This window comes from Schistocerca americana, chromosome 2 (assembly GCF_021461395.2).
Source record: "Schistocerca americana isolate TAMUIC-IGC-003095 chromosome 2, iqSchAmer2.1, whole genome shotgun sequence".
In the NCBI taxonomy this organism is placed as follows: domain Eukaryota; kingdom Metazoa; phylum Arthropoda; class Insecta; order Orthoptera; family Acrididae; genus Schistocerca; species Schistocerca americana.
In genome coordinates, this window is record NC_060120.1 from 568,043,966 (window position 1) to 568,062,916 (window position 18,951).

The window sequence follows — 18,951 nt, forward strand, 5'->3', positions numbered from 1 at the left end:
AGAAAGAGCCACGTCCGGGCTGTATGGTAGGTGATCATCGAAAACGCTGCAGGAGCCTGTTTGTTGCGGCTACAGTGTCCGGCCGAGCATTGTCACGATGAACAACAATGCCTGAACACAACATTCTTCTTCGTTTGTTCCGAATTACCCTTCGTAAACGTTCTGATCCACTCGTTGAAGAAGATCATCGGTTGACGCTCGTTTCCCTGCCTGACCGTCTGCATCATGAACGTTCGTACGTCCTACTTCAAAGTTCTTGCACCACTGCCATACTTTGCTGTCACTCGTGACAGTTACGGTATGTGGGCTGCATGGGAATAAGACGGAACCTTTCACCATGAAGGAACTAAATGACAGCACGCACTTCACACCTGGAGGGAGACTCTGTTGTTCTGGGCATCTTTACGTGTTCACTGTGCGCACCTAACTGTAAGGTGCGAAGTGACGTGATGGACGGGCGTACTACAACGTATCTCCGTGAAGCTCCATCGTATTTTCACCTTCGTTTTAGTTTCGCGACCGATTCGACCTTGATCAAATAGTAGAACTCTCTCCTCCCGCACAGGCCATGAAGGCCCAAAGGTACCGACTGGCCGCCGTGTCATCCTCAGCCCACAGGCCTCACTGGCTGCGGCCGTGGACGGGAATGTGGTCAGCACACCGCTCTCCCGGCCGTACGTCACTTTCCGAGACCGCAGCCGCTACTTCTCAATCAAGTAGCTCCTCAGTTTGCCTCACAAGGGCTGAGTGCACCCCGCTTGCGAACAGCGCTCGGCAGACCGGATGGTCACCCATCCAAGTGTTAGCCCAGCCCGACAGCGCTTAACTTCGGTGATCTGACGGGAACCGGCGTTACCACTGCGGCAAGGCGGTTGGGCTGATCAAATAGTAGGCTTCCTTCATAATTGTAAATGCAACTGCTTAGCATTTCAATACAACCGCACAAAGCAGCTAGAAGTAACGCCACATACATAGCCTATGTAAGCAAATATTACGCAACGGGTTTCTCATTCGTAAATCACATTTGAATGTTCGTTGCTTGCGAGGTGGTCGTTTTATGTCTCGACTAAGAAGGAGAATCGTCTACCAGAACGTGTCAAGATTCCACTGCAACAGGATTGTGCCTTCCTGGACTGCAGATTATACACCATCCAGTCATATTAATGTGACTACCTGGCAAAAGCCTGAACAACAACCTTTTGCAGCGTGGACCTCTGTAGGGCGTGCAGGAGGGGAGTCAGTGAGGTTCTGGTACGTACCGAAAGGGATGTGGAAGCATGTCGACACCAGTGCCGTGGTTAGTTGCCCAAGGTTTCTCGGTTGAGGACCTACGGCGCGAACAGACCGATCGAGGAGGTTTCTCGACTGAGTCTAAGTCAGGGGAGTACGGCGGGCAGCGGAGTACGGTAAACTCATCCTGGTGCTGTTCGAGCCACGCGCCACGCACGTACACTACGAGCTGTGCGGTGCCGAGGAAAAACAAAATGCATGTAGGGATGGACATGGCCCCCAAAGATAAATGCATCCTTGTGTTGATCAATTGTGCCTTCCAGAATAATGAACTCACCCAAGGAGTACCACGAAAACATTCCCCACACCACAACACTCCCTCCTCCGGCCTGGATCCTTCCAGCGGCTGTTGCAGGGTGTCTACTTTCGAACGTTTCACGATGTACACGCCAACGGCCATCTGTCCGATGTAGCACAAAACGTGATTCATTCTGAAACGGTTACCTGTCGCCACTCAGTGGACATCCAGGTGCGGTTGTTGTTGTGGTCTTCAGTCCTGAGACTGGTTTGATGCAGCTCTCCATGCTACTCTATCCTGTGCAAGCTTCTTCATCTCCCAGTAACTACTGCAACCTACATCCTTCTAAATCTGCTTAGTGTATTCATCTCTTGGTCTCCCTCTACGATTTTTACCCTCCACGCTGCCCTCCAATACTAAATTGGTGATCCCTTGATGTCTCAGAACATGTCCTACCAACCGATCCCTTCTTCTAGTCAAGTTGTGCCACAATTTTCTCTTCTCCTCAATCCTATTCAATACCTCCTCATTAGTTATGTGATCTACCCATCTAATCTTCAGCATTCTTCTGTAGCACCACATTTCAAAAGCTTCTATTCTCTTCTTGTCCAAACTATTTATCGTCCATGTTTCACTTCCATACAAATACTTTTAGAAACGACTTCCTCACACTTAAATCTATACTCGATGTTAACAAATTTCTCTTCTTCAGAAACGCTTTCCTTGCCATTGCCAGTCTACATTTTATATCCTCTCTACTTCGACCATCATCAGTTATTTTGCTCCCCAAATAGCAAAACTCTTTTACTACTTTAAGTGTCTCATTTCCTAATCTAATTTCCTCAGCATTACCCGACTTAATTCGACTACATTCCATGATCCTCGTTTTGCTTTTGTTGATGTTCATCTTATATCCTCCTTTCAAGACACTATCCATTCCGTTCAACTGCTCTTCCAAGTCCTTTGCTGTCTCTGACAGAATTACAATGTCATCGGCAAACCTCAAAGTTTTTATTTCTTCTCCATGGATTTTAATAGCTACTCCGAATTTTTCTTTTGTTTCCTTCACTGCTTGCTCAATATACAGATTGAATAACATCGGGGAGAGGCTACAACCCTGTCTCACTCCCTTCCCAACCACTGCTTCCCTTTCGTGTCCCTCGACTCTTATAACTGCCATCTGGTTTCTGTACAAATTGTAAATAGCCATTCGCTCCCTGTATTTTACCCCTGCCACCTTCAGAATTTGAAAGAGAGTATTCCAGTCAACATAGTCAAAAGCTTTTTCCGAGTCTACAAATGCTAGAAACGTAGGTTTGCCTTTCCTTAATCTAGCTTCTAAGATAAGTCGTAGGGTCAGTATTGCCTCACGTGTTCCAATATTTCTACGGAATCCAAACTGATCTTCCCCAAGGTCGGCTTCTACTAGTTTTTCCAGTCGTCTGTAAAGAATTCGCGTTAGTATTTTGCAACCGTGACTTGTTAAACTGATAGTTCGGTAATTTTCACATCTGTCAACACCCGCTTTCTTTGGGATTGGAATTATTATATTCTTCTTGACGTCTGAGGGTACTTCGCATGTCTCATACATCTTGCTCACCAGATGGTAGAGTTTTGTCAGGACTGGCTCTCCCAAGGCTGTCAGTAGTTCTAATGGAATGTTGTCTACTCCCGGGGCCTTGTTTCGACTCAGGTCTTTCAGTGCTCTGTCAAACTCTTCACGCAGTATCATATCTCCCATTTCATCTTCATCTACATCCTCCTCCATTTCCATAATATTGTCCTCAAGTACATCGCCCTTGTATAGACCCTCTATATACTCCTTCCACCTTTCTGCTTTCCCTTCTTTGCTTAGAACTGGGTTTCCATCTGAGCTCTTGATATTCATACAAGCGGTTCTCTTATCTCCAAAGGTCTCTTTAATTTTCCTGTAGGCAGTATCTTTACCCCTGGTGAGACAAACCTCTAAATCCTTACATTTATCCTCTAGCCATCCCTGCTTAGCCATTTTGCACTTCCTGTCGATCTCGTTTTTGAGACGTTTGTATTCCTTTTTGCCTGCTTCATTTACTGCATGGTATTCGCGTGCAAATTCCACCCTTCGTCGCCTATGAACTGCAGTCGGCTTGGTTGCATGAACCAAGCGCCTGCTGCAGAGGGTGATACGCTGCAATGTTCACAGGATGTACGTTGAGAAGACACTGTCGGTAGCCCCTTGGATCATCCGGGCGGCCAGTTGCTCATCAGTTGCACGTATATACGCCCTTTCACGCCTCCGCAGCCGTCGTTCACCCCTGTCATCTATGGCTCCTGTCATCTGCACCTCAAATGCCATGCACGGTATACTTTAACCACGGCGGCATGCGAACAGTTTCGGGAATGCTTCCACCCTTGGCATGAAAGCCAATGATCACGCCCTTTTGGACGCCCTATAGATCGCTCCATTTCCGTATTACGACGACGGCTGCTCTTTCTTCCGCATCCCCGAGACACATTTTATATACACTCCACTACTCGTACTGCCACCTGCCGTCTGTGTGAGTGGTTATTGCACGTTGACGACCGTGTACACGCCCGTTTAGCTTGCATTTACGTATGCGGCCGCCTTTGGTTTCCAACTAAGTGTGCTGGAACGTAATACATAGATGGTCGGCAAGTTGCGCGTATAGCAACGAACTTCAAGACTTAAAATTAGGCATTAGGTATACATCAGATGTACACGGCCAGCTTGGCGGCGTTAGTTGTACTTAATTGTCGGTAAGTATCGGCTGCCTGTGACAGCTGGCAGGTCCTTCAGTGTACTTGTTTTGCTATTTACGGTCACGCCAATGCCGTATAACAGACCTTCGAATCCATGGTCGGCAGTGCAGTGGTCTTCGCTCCACATGTAATCGATTCGAAACCTCATTAGAAAGAAACATTCTTTTGGCCGGAAAGAAGAAAGGAGACTCTGGATGTATAAGTCCACGGCGACACACTGCGAGGGATTAAAGTCAGTATCTCGTTGACAGAAAGCATCAAACTTTGTTTCTAGTGATTCCAGCGTCAGGTAGGGGTAGTGACCTTGGCTGTTGCATTGATGCTGTTAGAGAGAAGTAAGCTGTGTGTCACAATTTTGCGTATAATTTTCATTTCCGCGCTTTTAGACCACAATAAGAGTAGCACACTACGCTGCAAGGCACAGGAACTCTTAGCGGTCAGTATCACGATATTCGCACACAGTCGATACCTCACACTAAGAAAAATAGAGACAGTCTGTAACAGGTGTTCACAAAATAAGACTGGGATTAACGTCCCGTCGGAGACAAGGTGACTGGAAATGGAATACAAACTTGAATAGGACAAGGATAGGTATAAAAATCGGCTGTAGCCCTTACAATGGAGCGATCTCAGCAGCTGCCTTAGCTGCTTTAGGGAAGCTATGGAAAAATTAAATATGGGGGGGCCGTAGGGTGATTTAGACCCAATCCGTCTAAATAAGTGTCCAGTAATCTCGCCCTTGTGGCAATGGATCGATACTGTAGACACAGCTCCTCACAAATGGTTCAAATGGCTCTAAGCACTATGGAACTTAACATCTGAGGTCATCATTAGAACTACACTCCTGGAAATTGAAATAAGAACACCGTGAATTCACTGTCCCAGGAAGGGGAAACTTTATTGACACATTCCTGGGGTCAGATACATCACATGATCACACTGACAGAACCACAGGCACGTAGTCACAGGCAACAGAGCATGCACAATGTCGTCACTAGTACAGTGTATATCCACCTTTCGCAGCAATGCAGGCTGCTATTCTCCCATGGAGACGATCGTAGAGATGCTGGATGTAGTCCTGTGGAACGGCTTGCCATGCCATTTCCACTTGGCGCCTCAGTTGGACCAGCGTTCGTGCTGGACGTGCAGAGCGCGTGAGACGACGCTTCATCCAGTCCCAAACATGCTCAATGGGGGACAGATCCGGAGATCTCGCTGGCCCAGGGTAGTTGACTTACACCTTCTAGAGCACGTTGGGTGGCACGGGATACATGCGGACGTGCATTGTCCTGTTGGAACAGCAAGTTCCCTTGCCGGTCTAGGAATGGTAGAACGATGGGTTCGATGACGGTTTGGATGTACCGTGCACTATTCAGTGTCCCCTCGACGATCACCAGTGGTGTACGGCCAGTGTAGGAGATCGCTCCCCACACCATGATGCCGGGTGTTGGCCCTGTGTGCCTCGGTCGTATGCAGTCCTGATTGTGGCGCTCACCTGCACGGCGCCAAACACGCATACGACCATCATTGGCACCAAGGCAGAAGCGACTCTCATCGCTGAAGACGACACGTCTCCATTCGTCCCTCCATTCACGCCTGTCGCGACACCACTGGAGGCGGGCTGCACGATGTTGGGGCGTGAGCGGAAGACGGCCTAACGGTGTGCGGGACCGTAGCCCAGCTTCATGGAGACGGTTGCGAATGGTCCTCGCCGATACCCCAGGAGCAACAGTGTCCCTAATTTGCTGGGAAGTGGCGGTGCGGTCCCCTACGGCACTGCGTAGGATCCTACGGTCTTGGCGTGCATCCGTGCGTCGCTGCGGTCCGGTCCCAGGTCGACGGGCACGTGCACCTTCCGCCGACCACTGGCGACAACATCGATGTTCTGTGGAGACCTCACGCCCCACGTGTTGAGCAATTCGGCGGTACGTCCACCCGGCCTCCCGCATGCCCACTATACGCCCTCGCTCAAAGTCCGTCAACTGCACATACGGTTCACGTCCACGCTGTCGCGGCATGCTACCAGTGTTAAAGACTGCGATGGAGCTCCGTATGCCACGGCAAACTGGCTGACACTGACGGCGGCGGTGCACAAATGCTGCGCAGCTAGCGCCATTCGACGGCCAACACCGCGGTTCCTGGTGTGTCTGCTGTGCCGTGCGTGTGATCATTGCTTGTACAGCCCTCTCGCAGTGTCCGGAGCAAGTATGGTGGGTCTGACACACCGGTGTCAATGTGTTCTTTTTTCCATTTCCAGGAGTGTATTTAAACCTAGTTAACCTAAGGACATCACACACATCCATGCTTGAGGCAGGATTCGAACCTGCGACCGTAGCAGCAGCGCTGTTCCAGACTGAAGCGCCTAGAACCGCTCGGTCACAGCGGCCTGCATCGATTTTGGAATATAGTGGAAATGGATCAGGCGATGCTCAAGGAATTAGACTGTGAAACGAGACACTAAAAGTAAACAACTAGTTTCGATATTCGGTCATTAAACATCTGAGGTCATCAGTCGCCTAGAACTTAGAACTACTTAAACCTAACTAACCTAAGGACATCACACACGTCCACGCCCGAGGCCGGATTCGAACCTGCGACCGTAGCGGTCGCGCGGTTCCAGACTGAAGCGCCTAGAACCGCTCGGCCACACCTGCCGGCTCGCACCATACAGATATATTTTCTAAATCTTTTTGCAATTTGTTTTCATTTGCAGATGACTTTACTAGTCTTTAAACGGCAGCATCATCTCTAAACAACCTAATACTGCTGTCTCCTAAATCGTTTATATAGATGAGGAACAGCAGAGGGCCAATAACACTACCTTGGAGAACGGCAGAAATCACATCTGTTTTACCCAATGACTTTCCGTCAATTACTACGAACTGCGACCCCTCTTGACAGGAAATCACGAACCCAGTCACATAACTGAATCCATATTCCATAAGCGCACAATTTCACTGAAAGCCGCTTGTGTGGTGCAGCGTCAAAAGCCTCCTGGAAATCTAGAAATTCGTTCAACTGATCTTCTTAACTCCTTAGCCGTCTCTGATGGTATTACGATGTCCTCGTCATGTCTCAAATTCTTTACTTCTTCCCCTTGAACTTTATTTCCCTTGCGATATATGAACTGCGTTAGTAAAAGTACGCAATGGACAGTGAGCGTCGGGAGCATATCAGCGCCACGAGGAGGCGGCAGAAGGCAGCGCCAGGAGAGGCGGCCCAGCCCGTTACAGCGCTGCGGCCGCGCTTGCCCAAGCGGCCTACTTACTTACCGGCGAGGTGCGCCGCCAGTCGCGCTGCTCCAGCTAGTGGAAGCTCCCAGCAGGGGGCGCCTCCGACTGCTCTTTCCTTTCTGCCGTCTTGAGAAAGAGTCCAACAACGATGACATCGACGACGTTAGCGCATCCTCCACTATTACAGCTGATAAATGCTCCTCGAGTTCCTAAACGTGGAATGATGAATTACGATTATTCATTACGTGCAGCCATATCACATTACAGTCCGCCCCGATAGCTGAGTATTCGGTCAGAGGGCTGCGTGCTCTCTGTAATAAAAAACTAAGTCAAAGAACCAACGATGAACTTAAACGGATGTCTTATGACGTCCGCCCAGACCAAACGCAACGAACTATACCGAAAAAAAATGAAAAAAGTGGTCAGCGTGACGGATTGCCGCCCTACGGGCCCGGGTTCGATTCTCGGCTTGTTCGGGGATTTTCTCCGCTCAGGGACTGGGTGTTGTGTTGTCTTCATCATCATTTCATCCCCATCCGGCGCGCAGGTCGCAAAATGTGGCGTCGAATGTAATAAGACCTGCACCAAGGCGGCCAGACCTGCCACGTAAGGGGCCTCCCGGCCAATTGCGCCAAACGATCATTTCCATTTCCATATCACATTGCAGACTATTGTCTCATCTTTCTCCAGTCTCCTGGAGTTGTGACTTGCAAGGTAAATGTAGGAGATAGTCGCAGATACGTGAACTCCGACGGTGACGTGGCATAAATCGTTGGAAACAACGGCTTGTCATTGTCCTGCAGCATTAATCTCACGTAGCCAGTGAAACGGTAAGTCTCGGTGTTCCCTAGAAATTTGACGAGTTTGCATGTTAACGCGTGAATCGATTTTGCTAGCCCTGTCAAATATCGATTTCCTTACTGCCAGTTATTTTACACGAGTTGCTTCTGGATATCAGCTGTTCCGATTTCTGATTTAGTCAGTATGATGGCCAATCTCTTTATTTAAATGTGGGAGGTGGATAACTTCTTGCTCGGTCTACTATTTCCTCTTCTCCTTCGTTCCACAAATACTTTATATCCCGACGCCCCTATCTATTGCAGAATTTAACACTAGAATTCATAAGAAGCGGATCCGCCAGTATAAAAGGAGTATCGTGTTGTCAGTAGAGAACCACTAACGGCGGAATGGATCCGTTAGGAGGGACCGAGCCAGGTGGTGCAGTGGTTAGCACAGTGGACTCGCATTCGGTAATTCGTGAGGACGACTGTTCAAACCAGCGTCCGGCCGTCTTGATTTAGGTTTTCCGTCATTTCACTAAATCGTCTCAGGCAAATGCCGGGACGGTTCCTTTGAAAGGACACGCCCAATTTCCTTCTCCATCCTTCACTAATCCGAGCTTGTGTTCCGTCTCTTATGACCTCGTTGTCGACGGAAAGTTAAACACTAATCTCCTCCTCATGCTTCCCCTCCGTTAGGAGGCTCAGTGAATTCGGACGTGGACAAGTCATTGGATGTCACCTGTGTGATAAATCCATCAGGCACATTTCGGCCCTTCTAAAGCCGCCAACGTCGACCGCTGTGCTCCTTATGTACTTACGGACAGGGACCGTCGAGCATTACGGAAAGTGGTTGAAAAAAAAACTCGCATGCAAACAGCGGAAGGAATCACGCGAGTCGGCCGCGGTGGCCGAGCGGTTCTCGGCGCTTCAGTCCGGAACCGCGCGACTGCTACGGTCTCAGGTTCGAATCCTGCCTCGGGCATGGATGTGTGTGTTGTCCTTAGATTAGTCAGGTTTAAGTAGTTCTAAGTTCTAGTGGATTGATGACCTCAGATGTTAAGTCCCACAGTGCTCAGAGCCATTTGAACCATTTGAATCACGCGTGAGTCCCTAAGTGCTACCGGCAGTCTAGCTAGCACAGTCACTGTGCGTAGGGAGTTTTTACAGAAATGGGATAGAATGTTGGAGCTGCTCCTCATAAGCCACACATGTCTGCAGTCGACGCTGGGCGACGCTTGAGGTGGTGTAAGAGCGACGCCAGTGGACGCTGGGTGACTCGAAACGCTGTACCCATGGCAATACCATGGAAGGGCTTGGGTTTGACGAATGCCTGGAGAACGTTAGCCTACCAGTCATCATGCGTAGTGCCAACAGTGAAGCGCATAGCAGATGGTGTTACGGTACGGGGGTGTTTTTCGCCCTTAGATTGTAATCCCCTAATTGCGCTTAAGAAAACGCTAAAGGAGTAAGGACATGAACACATTTTACAGTATTGTTTACTGCGTATAGTACAGGAACACTTCGGAGAAAATGATTGTTTGTATCCGCACTCTGCACCCTGTCATAAAGCGCCGTCTATGAGTCAATGCTTTGTGTACAATAGCGTTCCTGAAATGGACTGGTCTGCTCAGAGTCCCGACCTGACTCTAATTTAACACCTTTAAGATGAGTTAGAGTTGAATCCTCGTTAGCCACTTTTATGTCGTCTCGTTGTCTCTGTAGAGCTGTACCATGGGAAGCAAGCAGAGGACGTTGGTTGGTGGCTGGTATCCTCGTTCTATGACACAAACTGCACGCAATTATTAACTGCGTTCTTTATTACATAAACAAAAAACTACTGAACTTAGGCTTCCATGTGCTGTAGTACAATCTCTCCTCTATAGTCCATTTTAGCCTCACTCCTGATGAAATACAAAGTCCACTATGAACACTATAAGGCTGCTACGTGCTACCTGTCTCTGTGTTAGAGGCTAAGACTGCAGCTCTGACTCAGTGACACGCTCGGTGATAGACTCGAACTAACTCGGCGCGATAGGCTCAAACTAACTGAACGGACCTGCCCTCCGGTCCGCGGTGACTATCTAAACAGTGGCGGCCGAGAGGGCGTTGGCGGCGCGTTTCCAGCGAGTCTTTCGTTGGCCTCTGTCGATTGTCTTATAACCTTTATACCACATGGTGTGCTGGTGCCAGCCTCTGCCACCACTGTTAGAACGTCGACTTCGCTCCAGGCCCCAACATCCAACATCTCTAGTTTAAGTTCTTGAGGAAGTACAGGCTGCCATTCCTCCACAGACATTCAGATACCTTGATGATAGTGTCCCCAGCAGAGTTCAAGCCCTCACAATGGCGATATGCGCACAGCCCACATATTAATGTCCAACAATAGCTATCCAGGTACTTTTGATCAGGTAGTGTACCCACTCCATCCAGGTGGCTGCATTTTTAAAAGCAAGGAGCAGTCTGACAACCCAAGCAAGTTTCAGATACGGCACAGTTTTCACTTGGAAGTGGTCATCAACTATGGAAGAGTAAATGCGGCAGCTGGAACCACATTCCCAGAATCAACATTCGAATGTTTACACGACCAACTAAAAGCGATACCGGGAAATTCGTTTACTAACAACGGTTTTCGAGCCCCATGTGAATATCTGATTGTCAAACAGTGTCACAAGAAGTATGCCTTGTTGAGAACTTTCACTATTTGTAGATATCGTTAGAGGTGGAGATCAGTTCGGACTGGGCAAGGATGTCGCAGGAAATAGCATGCAGTCTTAATGAAGGAACCACGACAGTATTCGCCTGAAGTGAGTTGCGGGAACTGCGCGAAATCGAAATCGGTGTAGGTGGACACGGGTTCGAATCCTGCCAAGTTGAGTTATATGGTGCAGCTCAATTCTAACAAATCCAGTAGCCTGTGTGCGTGTAAACGTAGCGCGCTCGTTAGTTTCCGTAGCATCGATGTCAAGCCGTTATGTCATTAGCACTCCAGTAGCTAACAGAACTGCTCTTCCGCGTTTCGTACTGGGAGCCGCAGACGCAGGAGCCAACTATTGAAGCCGCTCTCTTTGTCAGCGGCGAAGGCCGTGCTACCGAGAATGGCGGGAAGGCGTGCGTTACAGATAACCCGGCGCGTTACAAGTTGTCTGTTCCGTCACGTACTGAACGCTCTGTGCGCGCAGACCAGACACACACACAGCCCAGACTTGTTTACTCTGTCTCCAGCGCAACCCTCTATCAGATGGGCTGTGTTAGTTAAGCGTCAAAATATATCCTGACATTTCTCTGCACGATTATCCTGTGTGTGGTCCTAACCGATCACGTGGAGCACAAATTCTCAAGGTTTTTTTTACGGATCGTAGAGATACTATAAATATTCAACGTAACTTTTATGCAAAAAGTTCGACGCTCTATTAGTAAACCAAATTATTTTGAGGAAGCAAATTGGAGTAATAAAAATTAACGTTTATGTTCATGTGAAACGAATTCAACACTGTTCCGATGACAGTACAGAAATATTGAATGAACTGCTTTGTGAGTCTGGCGTGATCAGTAGCGTAAAAGTTCAGTAGAGTCACGTGCTAACGAGATCTCGAGAGTTCCGAATTGATCTTACCTGCTGGGCTGGGTAAATCATTCAGTGCGAATGACAATTTAATGTCAAGTTCATATTCACGCCAGCGTCTTTTGCTGTTATATAAAGGGCGATAAAAAAGTTTCCGTTGGAAGGCCACACTATCCCCTTGCCTTCATATCGGTGTTTATAAACCCGCATCGGAGTCACGATGGATGGATCAACGCTGCAGCAATGGCCTCAAACGAAACTTTTTGATCGTCTCCTATAAAATATGGATAAATGGATGTTTGTCCAACAGAGTAATACTTTCACTGTTTAATTACTTAAACGTTCATTAAGCATCAGTAACGTTACTTCAACCAGTTGATAGTAAAATACCTCTTTTATCTGGATTTCTTCATCCTAACCTAGAATTTCGTTTGCAGAGACTACCAGAAATTCGACTACAAAGGTGCTTAGGTGATGAGAGAACTTTTTTCCATGATATAACATGAAATCTTAAGTAAGGAGAGAATTTGCTCTGCAAATGAAATTGACATGTAGAAGAAAGCCAAAAGACAGAAAGTAAGCTATTACGGTAATTTACAATCACGACATTCCCCTATCTCTGTATTACGCTCACGGCACGCAGTCTGTCGCAAATGCTAGATCGCTAAACTTTACCTGTAGTGTTTCACAAAACGAGTGTCTATTTCCCACCAGAAATTCCTATTTGAGTTCACGGAAAATTTCCGTAACACTCGTGTGTCGATCGAATCAACCGGTAACAAATCTAGCATCAATCTATCAGTCTCGTAGGTACTTTTACATTCGATGATTTCAAAATGTTAATAATGACGTGTGGAGTTCTGCCTGAATGTAAATCCTGAACCCAATTAAAATAAGTTCGTATTTTATTCACTAGGCGAGAGTGCGAAACTTAATCGAACGACGTCCCGATGCCAAGGTTACGGCCTCAGAGTGCGTAACTTCATCTGCTGCCTTCTGGTCGTCAAGGACGAACAGATCGAGCTGAGTTTCGCAAGGTCTCTGCGGATTCCTTGCTGATTTTTATAGCGGAAGTTTCCGTTCTGCTAATAGGGCTATATGCATGAGCGTGAAACGTGTCCTATAGTTCTACAACAGATAGACATCCGCAGTAAAGCCCAACAGTTATGTGGGTAAAATCTTCAGCATACAGCCAGTACAGACTAAAAGATATGGAGATATATTTCATACGTATATGTGACACCGAAATGAAGATAAGAAGTATGTCTGATACCATACATCACAAAATTGGAACCGTATGTTGGAAATGCTATTTTAAGATAAATATGTCAAACATGTTACAGCTGTTGGCAACGAGGGATGTTGAGCAGTTACATAAGATGGCGCAATCAGTGACTGACGTCAACATGATACTACCTTTAGGAACATACAGTGTGGCACAATTAAATATAGATAATTACTGCATCATACAGAACGGAATATGTAAATTAATTTAAGTTGTCCCGTTAGGTCCCATCCTATCCAACGCCTGGGAAAACACGGTACATTCCGAAAGCAGCGCCAAACATATGTGACAGTGACCAATCGTTTCTTGATGCATCATTTAGCAACTATCTCTTCATACTCATGTGTGTATAAAAACTTTAAATCAACTATAGGTTGCTCCAAACTGATCGAAATTAGATAAAATAAAAAAGTTGGTCTCTTTCCAGGAAGAAACAACGCACTGAGACCCTCGGAAATAATCATAAAATTAGGCTACATCACACCATTATCTTTGGAAAGGGGGAAGAAACGCTCTTTGTAATTGCGTAAAATATTTCCAATTGCGTAAAACCTGCCAGTCATTTCGGAAAAGACTCAAATAAAAAGTAAAATTAAATCCAACTAATACCCAACAAAAACCCAAAAACGAAAAAAGAAGATCGAAGAAAATGAACGTAATTAACTTTAGGTTCCATCGCTGTTCGTTTTCAAATACTCGCTCGCAGTGGGACAAAAGCGCATCGTAAGTAGTTCACACAAAATCCGTAAGAGACGCTACCACAGATCGCAGTTAACGCAGCCGCCTTTCCTTCCGACCATACTAATTCTAAAGTTTAGGCAGTTATGCGATTCTGTTCGACGATTCTTCTTGAAAGTGGACCGTTTGCCAATAGTGTTTTTAATTCGCTATTTCTATATTTACAGCTATTTTACCACAGAATTTGTTGCGTAATACTGTTGAAATAACGGAGATTATGCTACCGTGTCTCCAGTAATACAACTGAACGTCGCGTTAACCAATAACCGTCGCTGCTCACTAAGCCAGCTGTTACTTCATGAAAGTTTTACGAGTCAACCATACCTTTATCCCAGCACACTACCGGCGTTTCACTCCAGCCAGAGAGCGCCACACCGCATGGGCTTGGAGTGGCCCCGCCCCTTCTGCACCCAGAGGCGACCGCACGCGCCTTGCTTGGTCTATCCGCTTGCCGGGAATGTCTCCGACTGCCGACTGGCATGTTGCTGGGCAACGCCCCCTGCAGTTCAGAACAATGGACTGGGAACGTCTATCGTAGCCGCTTGACCAGATGTGCGCAGCGAGAACAACACATCAGTGGTTATCCAGCAGAATCCAAATTTTATTACGCTTTTACTTCGAAAACTAATAATATGGCAATGACTTGGGTCTCAAATTAGCTAAGTATTTACGCCACAGTTCACATTCCGAAATACTTTATGGCCTGAACGTGTCATTTCTATAATGATGGCACATACTGATTAAAATGGTACACACAAGGTAGCCAGAGTATCTTGTGTATCCCATATACGTAAAAAGAATTTTGTTGTTGTTGTGGTCTTCAGTCCGAAAACTCGTTTGTTGCAGCTCTCCACGCTAGTCTATTACATGCAAGCCTCTTAATCTTTGTATAACTGCTGCAACCTACGTCCATTTGCACTTTCGTACTGCAGACAGGCCTCTATATATTTTACCCCCATCGATCCATTGATACCTCTGTAGAAATCATATCAGCCGATTCGTTCTGGGCAAGTATTGTTAGGAATTTCTTTTTCCCTCGGTTCGTTTACGTACTTGTCCACTATTTATTCGATCTACCAATCTAATATGCAGCAGTCTTCTGTGACAGCACAAAAGCTTTGAGTGAGCTGTTTATTATCCACATTTCATTTCTGTGCAAAATTACACTACAGACAAATGCCTTCAAAAAAAGTCTTCTTAATGTTCAAGTATAAATTTAATGTTAACAAATTTCTCTTTTTCAGAAAACCATTTTCTTACTATATTGAGTCATCGTTTTATATCCCCTGTAGTTTGGACACGGTGAGTTATTTTGCTACCCAAATAGTAAAACTCCTCTAATATTTCAATGTCACAGTTACTAATCTAACTCCCTCAGCATCGCCTGATGTAGTTCTACTGCGTCCCTCTGTTATACTTTTATTGGTGTTCATCACGTAACCTCCTTTCGAAATATTATCCATTCCGTTCACGTGATTTTGCATGTCCTCCGCCGTCTCTGACCGTGTTACAGTATCATCGGGCAAAGCTCAAAGTTCTTATTTCTTAAAATTTTAGATTCGACAAGTAATACAGCTTAATACTCGAAACTCTTTTTTAGCTGAGTACGTGAAACAGCTGCGATATATTTTAATGGAACTGCACATTTTTCAGCGGTATTCGAAGGATAAACAGGAAAATGATAGGATAAAGACCCGTTGACGTCGATGGAACCAGAGACGTAGCAAAAACTCATGTGGGACAAGGATGGAGAAGGAAATTAGCCGCGTCCTTTTCAAAGGAACCACCCTGGCATACAAATTAACCTATTTAGGGAAACCACGGAAAATATAAATTTCAATGACCGGAAAAAGAGTTGTACTCTGCCACTCCCAAATAATCGGTGGTGTCATTAGAAAAGGAGGTTGTGCTAAAATGGGAGGTGAAACCTGCCCGTGCGCAGTATACGTGCTACCCTGTTACCCAATAAGAAGCAGACGTAATTCCCCTGAGCAACTTGTGCTAAACTTGGCTCTGCAAGTCATAGTTATAATCCTCTTTTCCAGAGCTTACACACGTTAAAAAATAAATAGTGTAGTTCGCCGGAAGTCGGGCCTGATGGTGTAGCGGTAAAACGTGTGCCTGCAAAACCGAAATGTCACGACATCGAATACCGATCGGGCCACGAAATATTTTATTCTGCTTTTAATTTATCTCTCACTTCTCCACAATGTCTACATTCGCCAGGAACGACACGGGGTGCGGATTACACGTTAAACTGTAGGTCCCTTTTCCTCGGTAGGGTTACTGGGATAGGTTAGGGACACGCAAGTTGCAGAAGTGACGTCCAATTGAAAGACTTATACCATGCAGTTGAGTCACACGGATGTATTTTTACAGCTATTTAAAAAAAAATAACTGCAGTTGATTCAGCATCTCGGTGTCTGAAAAAAGTTACGAGTACTAAGAAAACAGGAAAATACTCTCCCTTTTGCGCCGAAATTCTTGCATCGATGTCTGTAACTATTTGTAATGTATTTGGGGCTTTATGCTGGCTGTATACGTATTCAAGTAAAGAACTTGTCTTTGATATTGAAGTTGTCAAAATAACTGAAATTTTTTTGGATTGAACTCATGTCTGCTAAATGCCAGATATTTTATTTTTGTGCGTAGACAGAGGCGTTTGTAGTTACGTACACATTTCACTAGGAGCAGTTATTTGCATCCACTAGACAGGACTGTGCATATCATGTTTACATCGCATGCTGTATTTCACAATTATTCTGAAACTGTAATGTAATGTTGACAATAACTTTCAATGAAGAATAAATGCACTACGAGGCTATTGTTAGTATTCCAAAAAAATGGTTCAAATAGGTCTGAGCGCTGTGGGACAACATCGAGGTCATCAGTCCCCTAGAACTTAGAACTAATTAAACCTAACTAACCTGAGGACATCACACACAACCATGCCCGGGGCAGGATTAGAGCCTGCGACCGTAGCAGTCGCGCGGTTCCGGTCTGAAGCGCCTAGAACCGCTCGGCCACCGCGGCCGGCGTTAGTATTCCCAATGCCTTGAGTAGATGCCCACATCTATGATTGTGGACCATACACAATTGCAACTACTTTGTTACTTTAGAGAATAGTTACCTCAAATTTATGTTGTAAAGAAAAATACTTTAAGTTACTGATTTCAATCTTCCGAATAATTATTATTGTGACAAAATTAACTAATTGTGACGTTTTAGAAGATCTGTTGTGATGTTTTCGGAGTGAGTTCTCGTCAATCTGTAGCTCCCAAACTAGACTTAGAAACTCCTATGCTGTTTCTTATTTTCCCAGTAGTGTATTTCAGTGAGTGATGTACTTTTATAGCAATACATTGAATTGTTTTTTAAGTTTAGCGCAAGCAAATTCGAACAAAATCAGTCAATGAAATACACAAAAGCCTCATCTTATCCTTTTCTGTTCCGTGTGTTGTTTCAGAGACAACCAGCAAAAACCGATTTGTAAAGAATTGAACCCGCTTGTATAAAACAGGTTCAAACGTTTGTACATTACAAACGAGGCAATGTTTTCAGTGTGTTCTGTCGCTCACATACAAGCAAACACCGTCCGAACACACCTTAAAGACCCAGTGGTACCGACCGACCACCATGTCATCTTCAGCCTTTAACCGACACCGAATGCGGGTACAAAGGGGCGTGTGGTCAGCACACCGCTTTCCCAGCCGTTGTCAGTTTTCGCGACGGGAGCGGCAACTTCTCAACCAAGTAGCTCCTCAATAGGCCTCACAAGGGCTGAGTGCACCCCGCTTGACAACAGCACTCGGCAGACATGGACGGTGACCCATCCAAGTGCTAGCCAAGCCTGAGAGCGCTTAACTTCGGTGATCTGACGGGAACCGGTGTTACCACTGCGGTAACGCCGTTGGCCTATAAATCACATAAGAGGGAAAAGATCAGGTTTAAAAAAAATCTGCTGGAAGTCGCTAAGAGCTCTCATTATCAAAAACTGGATGAGTACACTGAGTATTTTTGCGCTCCGTTTTAAACAAAAGGTAGTTTTTCACGCATCTCAGTATTCATGACGAAGATGTTATCTCCTGAACCGTGTGCCGCAAAATGATATAATTTTGCAGGTGCAATCAGTAAACTGTGTGGATACTATCTGCAAAATGTATGCGGATGGAGAGACAGAGATAATAGTGAATCATTAAACAGCATACCCGATGCTGAACTTTCACTGCATGGATAGCGAAAACGTAGTAAGCGATAACGTTTTCCCCTTGATAAAAGGGGAACGATAAGTTCTGTGGGCGACGACAACGAGAAAAATTTTCGTGATGGTTCGAAATTTTACATGAAGTTGGTTAAAAGTCGCCAAGTGCTTTCATTCTCGAATACTGGATGAATAAAGTTTGGATAATTTGCACGTCACTAGTTGTGTTGCCTCAAGAAATACACACATTTTCTAAGTTTAATACTTGTCTTACTAAGTTAAACCTCTACCATAAGGTTATAAAAGTAGTATAAATTTTTTAATTCGGTCAACAGTTATATGAAATACTGAAAACCAATTTTTGTTGCTCCCGGAAACAGTTAGATAGGCAGCCTGCAACTAGGAGTGGTTGTCCGCACCCCGGGTAAACCGGTTAGCGATATGTCGGTAGATGTTTATACTGTCTAAGAATGACTATTGCTAACTAGTTCCTGATGAAACGGTAAATAATTTGGATTTCTAATTTCGTTTTTTATTCTCTATGTAATGGTTGCCAGAATTCCTGTGACTGTATGAATACAGCGGTATTTCTCATTGAGACTGTTAAAGATTTCTGCAACCAGTCACTCTCTAGTAACTCATTTGCTGTGCTAAACACGACAAATTTCGTGAATATAGAAGCGTAAAGCACGTGAAAATGAAACGCTAAGAGAAAATCTTTATTCTCTTGTCACTACGGAACTATTTGAAGTGGAATGATCATATAAAATTAATTGTTGGTAAGGCGAGTGCCAGGTTGAGATTCATTGGGAGAGTCCTTAGAAAATGTAGTCCATCAACAAAGGAAATGTCTTACAAAACA

General features: G+C 45.6%; 1 pseudogene; it reads right to left on the bottom strand.

The window, feature by feature from the left end:
* Positions 1-17,684: 17,684 nt before the first annotated feature.
* On the bottom strand, positions 17,685-17,803 carry LOC124597042 (annotated as a pseudogene).
* Positions 17,804-18,951: the final 1,148 nt, after the last annotated feature.